The sequence below is a fragment of the Ascidia mentula genome, chromosome 2 (genome assembly GCF_947561715.1).
Source record: "Ascidia mentula chromosome 2, kaAscMent1.1, whole genome shotgun sequence".
Taxonomy (NCBI): Eukaryota; Metazoa; Chordata; class Ascidiacea; order Phlebobranchia; family Ascidiidae; genus Ascidia; species Ascidia mentula.
This window is the reverse complement of record NC_138567.1, coordinates 18665645-18675818: the sequence shown is the minus strand read 5'-3', so window position 1 is coordinate 18675818 and position 10174 is coordinate 18665645. Positions and strand designations below refer to the sequence as shown.

The window sequence follows — 10174 nt, the reverse complement described above, 5'->3', positions numbered from 1 at the left end:
ACAGCAAAACGAAAGCGCGCGGACGGCAACAGACCAATTATCAAGTTGCTATGTGTTCAAACATTCGTTTCGGACATGTCTGAAACACGCAATTTATTTTACTGCAAATTGCACGTGGTTTCGTGCTCCTGCTTAGTAGACACTCATGCTGCCTAGTACAGGCCTTCATAAGTTCATTTCAAAGTCCCCTTCAGGAAACACTGTGCCAAATTCCTAAATTTTTTTGCATGTCCTTGAAACAAAGAAACCCTTTGTTCATCATCAGGAAGCCTCTTCGCAAAAGGCTTGCATAAATCCTTAGTTTCACGCATCAAGTTGTGAAACTTTCGGAAAAAACTTTTCTTGTAAAAAAACACGTTTCGCAATGGTCTGCACACCGTTGAAACCTACGCAAATAGCGAAGTGAACACATGGTAAAAAAAACCTTTCACAATGGTCTACACACCTGCCAAAACTACTTGATTTGCGCTGCAAACGCAATGCAACAAACTGCAAAATCAATGCACTTCAGAATTTTCAAAAGTGTTCAACGCAGTCACATTCGTTTTTACACAACAAGCAGAGGTTACCAATAGCACATTAACCTATAAACACAGACATGCTCAAAATCATACTCAAATGACACAAGACAACGTGTTACACACATCAAAAGTTACTGTACGGTATAAACTGAGACGGAATATGTTTGTTTAAAAATTCAATGTCCTGTTTTCGTCTCACTCTAGACAGCGCAACATAAGCACATCCCTTGTGCAAGAGAGGTTTATCAAACCATACGCAAATTTTCTTCAAAGTTTGACCTTGAACTTTATGGATAGTTGTAGCGTACGCTGGCATCAAAGGATAATAACAGTTTCTCTCTTTGTCACACCCTGGAAAAACTCGGAATTTTCACAAGAACTGTCTTCCTGACTGCGGAAAACACAGTAACGATTTGTCCATTCACAAAGTTTGTCTCTTTCTGCCGATTCTCGGTTAACATCATCTTCATTCCGTGGTATATCGGCTGAGGTGACCTTAAAGCTGCGGTGCATTTAATGTGAATCACCGGCGCCTGACAACTGAATAAACGTTTCACAATCGTCTTGTTCACATATGCCGCTGCTTCGTTCGTAAAGATCAAAAATGATTGGTCTCTTCTCCTCCAATACGCATCCATGATTTCATCCTCGGCAGAATCAACCAATGGAACACGAAAACAAAAATAAACAAAAAGTAAAAACGTTCGAAACAATAAACAAATCTAATTTACAGAAGGAAGTTGCTTGCGCATTCTCTTTTTTCTTTTCTTGCTCGTCACTGCCACATCGCCTTTTTCAGCCGCTTCAGTGACCGCAGTTGGCAAGATTTCCTTCCTTGCTTCCTTCTTCTTTGAACTTTTTTTCTTTCTTTTCGCGTTTTGCACATGTTGAGAAGTTGTGCCACTTCGCAAAAGCTCTTTAAGTCGCATCGAATTCTCAGTTTCTTTGTTCAACGTTGTCTCATCACCCGAATCCTCTGCCACTTGTTTTTTCTGCGTTGCACTTGTTGACCTTTTGGCTTTTGAATCGCTGCAGCTGTCGCTGCTTGATGACGTCTTTCTTGAAGTCGATAACCGTGGCGCAGAAACGTGGCCAAGTTCCCTACAAATAGCATCGCAATACGACGAAAAGGTTTTTTCCTGCTTGAATGTGGACAAAAAAATCCTCATTACATTTTGCAGCAATTGATTGCAAGTTCGCAAACACGAACTGCATGACACGCAAATGTATCCCAATCAGATACATTGAGCCACCAACTTGGGTCATCTTGTGCATGTAGCACTCGTTGAGTTCTTTCATAAATAGATTTTCTTTGAGCATTCCTTGATTGAAACTAGCCCTTTCTTCTTCTTCCGGCAACCTAAGTCCTTCGTCTGCCGCAAAAAGTCGTCGAGCTTTCCGGAAAAACTTTTCTTTGTCAATGCTTTCAAATCGTCGCAAATGACACTCCAATTCTTCTCCAGTGTTTCACTCAATTCTGACAAAGCCACATGCGGCTTTGTAAGCCATCCACAAGTGAAATTCTTCAATTTTTCTTGGAAGACTCGATCATCATCCATTTGCTTGGGGTCGCATGCCATACGGGCGAAGAAAATCTGCGCAACAACAAAACGATTACATTTGCACACGTTCACCTCATCTCAGACACTAACCTTTCGGAAAATGGTAAAAAAAAGAAACGCCCCTTCCTTTCTTCTTCGGACTATCAGTGGACTCCATGTTATCACTGTCAGCAAAAAAGCAATCAATTTAAAATCTTCGCATCAACAAAAACACTACAACACGAACCTTTGTAATTATCGCAGAAAGAACTATGATATCTCTTTTCAAAACACCGTTTCTCCTTTTTTTCACTTAAAAGGTGCCCAGCGAAAAACAAGTTAACAACGGAAACTAACGTGAAAAAAGGATACAACAAGTATTTACAGGAAGAGACCGCAGAATAAAAGTGGAAGAATTACGCTATATATGGAAGTGAACATTGTATAAAAGGGGAGGATTACAGATTTTAATGAGGAGGGGAAGAAAGCGCTAAGAAAGAGGTACACTCTGTGAGGTCCTGTTAATTATCTAAAAAATCTACGGCTTTGGGATTCTTTTTTACTTTGTTTCGGGTTTTCCATATTGTGTGGGTAAGGGTGGTTTTTAAAATAATAATCAGTGCTCTGTGCTCGGGTGTATTATCATTAAGGAGTTGGGGGATCTTGGTGCATTCAAAAAATAAATTGTTGTTAGTTTCGTATAATCATTGTCTAAAAGAAATGAGGTGTATGTAGACTTAAGGGGTAAAAGTCTTTAAATAATTTGGTAAAGAAGGGTGATGAACCAAGGACCAATCTGTCAACTGAAAAGGATTAGGTTCCGGATTTGTTAAACGTAAATAAAGAGGTTTTAGTTAAGGAGAAAGTAATTCAGGTTCTGTGGGGGCAAAAAAGTGAGATCTAAAAGATATTTGTAAAAAGGAGAAGGGGTTGTAGCGTGTGGTAAATTATTTCTGATACGTAAATTAAAAAACTTAGAGAGGGGTAAACCAATATTAAACTCAACAAAAGAAAGAGCAGGGGTTGTGGGGGATCTAAAATTCTATGTTTATAGTAGTTTTTAACAGGAAAGAGAAAGAATAGATTTGAGTAAAGTGGTATGTTGGCGACGCCATACCCGCCAAGGTCACGCGACGCCGCCAGGGTTTGGATGGGAAGGGTAGGATTGTGGTGACCCCCAACGAAGCCTGCCACAATGCTGTCTACCGCTTCCCGCTGTCCTTCAGGGAGAGGGTACGATTTAGCTAGATAAGAAATATGGGGAAGGAGTAATGTTTTAGTGAGGATGCTTTTCGAGTCATAGGTCAGAAAGGTATAGAGGAAACACGGGTACGTAAAGAGAAAATGGCTTTGTGCCATGCCGCGGTGATCGAGCTGGGGTGTCCTATTGGTATGTTTAATGGGCTTATGGCCTTACTGTTCCAAGTTATACTGTATTGGGTAAAATTATGAGGGGGGGATTGATGGTGGCGATCGCCTGAGTTTTGATGGGATTAACGGTTAAGCGTGATATACTGGAAAAATTTGTGACGATGTCGAGGGCAAGTAAAAGGGAGTCGCGGCCGGTCACCGGTGACATCGTCCGCGTAGGCGACCGCTTTGGGAACGTTGCGACATGGTGCGGGAATAGATCTAATTGAGGGGTGGTTTTGAAGGGCAGCAAGAAGCGGGTCGACAGCAATCAGGAAGAGGGTCAGGCTAAGGGGGTCACCTTGCCTAACACCTCTCCCGTGGTGGCAAACCCGTTGAGGAGGGCTTGTGATGAGGATGAAGAATAGAGTGAAGATAAAAAATCAGTAAAAAGCGGGGGAAAGCGTTTTAGTTTTAATTGCGAGAATTGAAGTGAAGGTCGCGGAGGAGAGTAGTTGCATGAGAAGAAGTAAAACCAGGTTGGGCAAACTGATTAGGGGAAATTAACTGTGAAATAAAAGGGGTAATGCGTAAATTAAGTGTTTTAGTCAAAATTTTATAATCTAAATTAAGGAGAGATATGGGGCGATAATGTAATAATAAAGAAGGGTCAGATTTTTTGAAAATAAGAGAAATGTGGCATAAGCGTTAAGAAAAGAAAAATTAAGGACTGATGTGAGGTCGGCCCCGATCAGGTCCCAGAACTTCTGAAACTGAAAAGGGGGCAGAAAAATTTTCTAAAAAAGAATCAGGAATAAACTTATGAAGTTGTTTAAGAAAAATGTTCGAGGGGGGTGGTAACTCAAGATTTTGATTAAATCATAAGTGTGTGAAAGCAAGGCCAAAAGAATCTTGTAACTCAAAAATAGGGGGATTAAATTTAAAAGGAAGAAGTTTTGAGTAAAGAGCCTTATAGGATTAAGTTAGAACGGGATAAGTATTTTTTAAAGGAGAAAAATCAAGAGTAGTTCGAATGTTGTCAAGGGATTGTTGTAGGGAAGAAACCAAATCACGGGATTCTTTAACTAAGCGTTTCGAATGAAAAATAATGAGGGATTTAATTTTGACTTTAAGGGATAACCAAAAATTAAGAGGGTTGTTGAACATATGAGCAAGTGATGACCAAATAACATAATGACGGTTTAAATCATAAACAAAAAAGGGGCCGTAAAAGGTTTTAACATTATTTTTCCATGGGCCTTAATTACGGTCAAACGAAAAAAAAAAAACATTTTCATATTTCCACAGTGACAAGTCCAAGTAGCACAGATATGTTAGTAGGTGCAGATGCGTTACGATGACAATACATAAAATAGTATTTTACAAAAATCTATTCACAGATCCAGTGAAAGTTTACTTGTGATTACCATGGGTTGAGGATAAAACCGAATTATTTTGATACAACAGGAGATCTCAGCTATTGTAAGTTAACACAGGATTTCCCATCACGCCCAAAGAGGCATCCTGTAGTGTGATCGTTGGCATTTTTGATTCAACCCAGACGCCTCGCCAGTAGCCATATGAAACTGAGTATTAGTATAAAATTGCATATGCTCGGCAATTGTGAACAAAAATGCCCACTAAATAAAAAAAGCTGAAAGGTGGAGTTTTGGTTTTGGCCAGTTTAGGTTAGCCACACTCATGTAAGCGTTCAGCTAGCATCGGGTTACCCCATACTAGCTAGTCGGCAACCACATTCATACATAAGGGGAGTTTAATTTTAATCAGAAATTCATCCCTGTATGGAACGTTTAGCAATATAAAACCACCGTTTGCATCGAGTACATTCAATCCAGTCCATTTTTAAGGGGTCGGAGTCATCATCATCATTGCATGATACATATTTTTTTGTCCATTGTATTATGAGGGCATTTTTCGGCACTCAAACTTAAGATTTCAAGCCTATAGCTGTGCACAAAAGTGTTTAGTTCGAGACTTTTACCAGTTGCTAGCTATTTGGCATACATACAAATCATTACTCCATAACTTGATCCATCAGGTTGTTCATAAGTAACTGTTAATCACTTCATCATAAAGCCAACCAACATTAAATCTGCTGTCACATTGTTTCAAGGTATGGGTATTTAATGACCAGTTTGTTCACATAATTGCATTCAAAAGCGAACAGGTTAATCGGCAACCACACAAAGCGTTCAGGTACATCACAATGTAATGACCTCACGGTCAACCACATTCATACATTAGGGGAGTTTTATTTTTATCAGAAACTTAACCCTGTGCACAACGTTGAGTCTTTTTAGACTTATTTGGTTGGTTGACCACACTTGCGTTCAACTAGGCCGTTACCTCCAGAAAGAAAGTTTCAAATATAAATAATTATGATGTAAACATCGATTTACAGTTTGCACACAAAATGTTTATCTTTTTCTGCACGTTTCTTTGATAAACCAACACATTTGATGTGAAACCACTGTCCACATCGAGTGCACTCAACCCAAAGAGTATTCATTGGGTCATTGTTTTCAGATTCACATGCTTTGCAGGTTTCTTTATCATTTGTGCCATCAAGGCATTTTCCAACGATTACTTTTAACATTTCTGATCTGTAGCTGTGCGTACAAACAATTTGTTTGAGACTTTCTCCAGTTGCTAGCCATTTAGCGTACATACAGATCATAACTTCTCTGTGGAGTTTCCAAAGTGGAAATTTTCCAACCAAATTTGGTTGTTAACTTGTGCAGTCCGGACATTGTTGTAAGTTTCTACATCAGGCATTGTCAAAGGGTCTATATAAAGCATTTTGTGGTTGGAGATGTCAATAACAAGTAAAACCCAATGAAACCCGGAAGGATTCCATAGTATAAAAATTGTTTAGACCTTCCCAAATTTTTTTAATTGATGCCTGTTCACGATGGAAATCGCAAATAAGGACACGGACATCTATAAAAAAAATACAATGACATGTGGCATGGATTTCAGCATCACATTTATCAACCATAAAAAATGATGGTTGCCATTGAGGAGCCCATTCTTTTAATATTATCAGTGCCTCTTCTATGTCCATTTGTCTCTCATTCTGTGTAATGAAGCTGGCCACAACTTGGTAGCCAACATTTGTTTTCACACAGACGAAAAATAGGGGAAGTTGCATATTTGGATGTCTTGTAGAATCAAACAAATTTCTTGGCCATAACGCATAAGCAATCTACGTTGCTAAACAAACTGTTGAATTAACAGCATTGTTTGTTCAGATTGAATGACTGGTGCTGTTTCTCCATCAATCACTTCAGGTTTCATGTTTGCAATATATGGCCGGAAATATATATTGTCATCAGCATCTCCTGCCTTCACCCATTTACAAAATGCCCGGTAATAATGACTTTGAATGTCCTTTTTCGTTGGATAAAATCTCCTGTTTGAAGTAGATGGTAGGGTATCATTTTTGAAAAGTTCATGGGTGACATAAAGTTTTAGGCTTCTAAGAATTTCCTCAATACTGCTTAGACCTTCCGTAACCAATTGATCTATTTGGTAATTATTCTCTGATCAACACGTTGAAGGAATCCGGCAGCCTAGCAAATACAAGATCATGTTTATGCAGCTGAGTTAGATATATTGAGAATTTTACAAATCTTTCACTAAAACTTACTTCCCCTAAAACATGACCTGTATGGTCATCCTCCTTGATGAAGCAAACACTGCTTGTCATTGTTTTGTAACAATTTTTTTTCATTTTGGTATACACTTAAAAATCATCTAAACATTTGTTGTGTAAAAGTAATTATACATCTAACAATTCATTTCCAACTAATTAAAAATACCTGAAATTGTGGGAACTTTATAATTTCCTGAATTACAATATTTGCCACACAATTCCTTTTTTTGTTCCCTGAAACTAAAAACAGAAGGAAGCATTACAGAAGGATCACAATATTTTCCACAAGTCACAGATACCTGTACAGGAGTTGAGACACGACGTCTTTGATTTTTTATCATATTACGGTCTTTTGAATGTTGACATTCCAGGACCTTAGTTTGTAAAATAACATAAGGGGTGTTGGTACTTTTGTCCCAATCTAGAAGACTTTTTGAAATATCTGAAAAAATACAAATAAATACACTACGAAAAAATTTGACCCCAATAAACTTTTTTGTAGGGCGCATAAAAGAACACTGAATGATAATATAGTTGTATTGCTTTCTAAGTTATACCAAACGACCTCTTCCACGGTGTAATAAACTTTGTCATAGAAGAGATTTCAAATTTCTCAACTAAATGTTTTGCTTGAACAAGCTCACTGCAACAATAGTTAGATTTACTTCAACATATTAATACCGCCAATCAACTCTTAACAACCAGCACATTATGCCAAAGTGATTCACAGCACTCTGACTGAGTAATGGAATGTCAGCATCATTCCAGTGCACAGAAACCTTCAAAAATGAAACAAAAAACACTGAAAAAGAGTTTTAGCAGGTAAATCCATTAAAACTCACCATGAGATTTAACTGAAGGGGGCTTCAAGGTTAGTGTAAGTGATTTTTAAAATTTGTGTAGCATATTTTTTGCTTCACATTTAGACTCAAACTACTGTCAACAACCTAATTTATTGCCCATAAAATTAACATATATATTTTTGTCAATTTTGTTTTGAACACAGGATTTTACAATCAACTCTAGTGGAGAAATTTGCTCTTTCATAAAAGGCGATTTTTCAAAGATTACTAACCTTTTCCACCGTATTAGAGTGTGCAAAATCCACTTCATTCAACAAATTTATAGGCCCACTATACAAAATACAACTTACCACGTTTCAGGATTACTTGCGTCAACAATATTTTTCAACAGACTATAACTTTTCCGCAAAAATACATGTTATTTCTAGCACGAAATCCGTTGGATGTGTAGAAAAACCTGCATCAACAGTTAAGAACATTACTGAAAGATTGCCTTGTAGGTAAACCAGCCAACATTGTAAAAGTGACAAACTCTAGCTAAAAAATAAGCAGATATCAGTTGCCCTCTGCTTTACAATCCTACACGTGCACTTGACAAGATTTCATATCTTCGCAAATGACACTCCAATTTTTTTCGCTGAATTCAGACAGAGCGACATGCGGCCTCGTTGATTTCTCTTGAACACTCGATCGTCATCAATTTGCTTCGCATCGCATGCCAAACCATACGGGCGAATACTTCGGAAAATGGTAGAAGAAAGAAACGCCCCTTCCCTTCTTCTTCGGACTTCCACTCGAGTCCATCTTCGAACAATCCCTCTACACAACAAATGTTTCAAAGAGTCTTCTAGAATTGCTTTATAAACTGCTAACCAAGACAACATTCTTCAAACAATGCAACAAAACTTCCAATATGAACAACAAAAATTTTTGAAAACAAAGCCAAACATTCAACCAATGGGTCACAAACAGAAAAACCGATTTTACCAAGCTATCAACATACGTTTTTAACCTGGCGAAACAACATATTGCCCAGGCAACATGATTTGTGCAGTCCCCCACAGCCAAAAAAGCAACATTTTTTTCCAAGTGCAAAAAGACACTGTTTGGCATTCATTCAATGATGAAAGCATACCACACAGTTATACAGCATTTATCAAACATCGAAAAAGAAACACGGCCCTGATGCGAAGATTGTGGCGCTAAAGGTGGAAATAGGACAGTCACCTTCAAGCAACAAAAACAAAGAATTTGCAAGATTTTAGGTTGCCACCAGTTAGCACTTGTTACTCCCACGGTTGCCAATACATCTTTCGCCTTTTCCCACGATCTGAACATGCATGAAAATTCATCTTCACGCTAAGCAAACATTAAACAACAGCATGAAGAAACGCAATTACAAAAAATTAAACATGCTTCAACAACGAAAATTTTTGAAAAAAAACGCCTGAAAAGCGGCTTTCAACGGCAAGCAAGCACAAAGAGCGCAGTCACCTTGAACCAACAAAGTCAAACAATTCGCAAGATTTGCGTTACTACCACTTAACACTTGTTTCTCCCAAGGTTGCCAATACGTTTTTCGCCTTTTTGCTCAACATGCATCAAAATTCATTAAACAACAGCATTGGATGCCACAAGATAGTAATCCCAGCAATAGGGGTGGGCAGCGGGTGGGTTTGATCTTCAGCGGAACCACAGTTTATCACTGTGGTAACTTCTCTGACACTTCTTGCTTGAAACTCGCAAGTTCAAAAGGATCGATAGGCCACGCTTTCGCGGTCTGTATTCATACTGAAAATCAAAATCAAGTGAGCTTTTGCCATTTTACTCTACGCGAGGTTTCCGTCCTCGCTGAGCTCACCTTAGAACACCTGCGTTATTCTTTGACAGATGTACCGCCCCAGTCAAACTCCCCGCCTGACAAGGTCTTCAGAGCGGATCGCGCAGCACCCGAGGACGCCGCACTTAAGGCTAGAACCGTGACCCGAAGGTCGCTTCCCGCTTTACTGAATAAGTAAAAAAACGATGCGAGTAGTGGTATTTCACCGGCGACCCGAAGGCCTCCCACTTATCCTACACCTCTCATGTCTCTTCACAAAGCCGGACTAGAGTCAAGCTCAACAGGGTCTTCTTTCCCCGCTAATTCTGCCAAGCCCGTTCCCTTGGCTGTGGTTTCGCTAGATAGTAGATAGGGACAGCGGGAATCTCGTTAAACCATTCATGCGCGTCACTAATTAGATGACGAGGCATTTGGCTAGTTTCGTATTGACCACGTGGGGCGTC

The 10174-nt window shown here is 39.0% G+C and overlaps 1 pseudogene; it reads right to left on the bottom strand.

Moving 5' to 3' along the window:
- Positions 1–9127: 9127 nt before the first annotated feature.
- LOC145892828 (large subunit ribosomal RNA) overlaps positions 9128–10174 on the bottom strand; it is a 4793-nt pseudogene continuing 3746 nt past the window's right edge.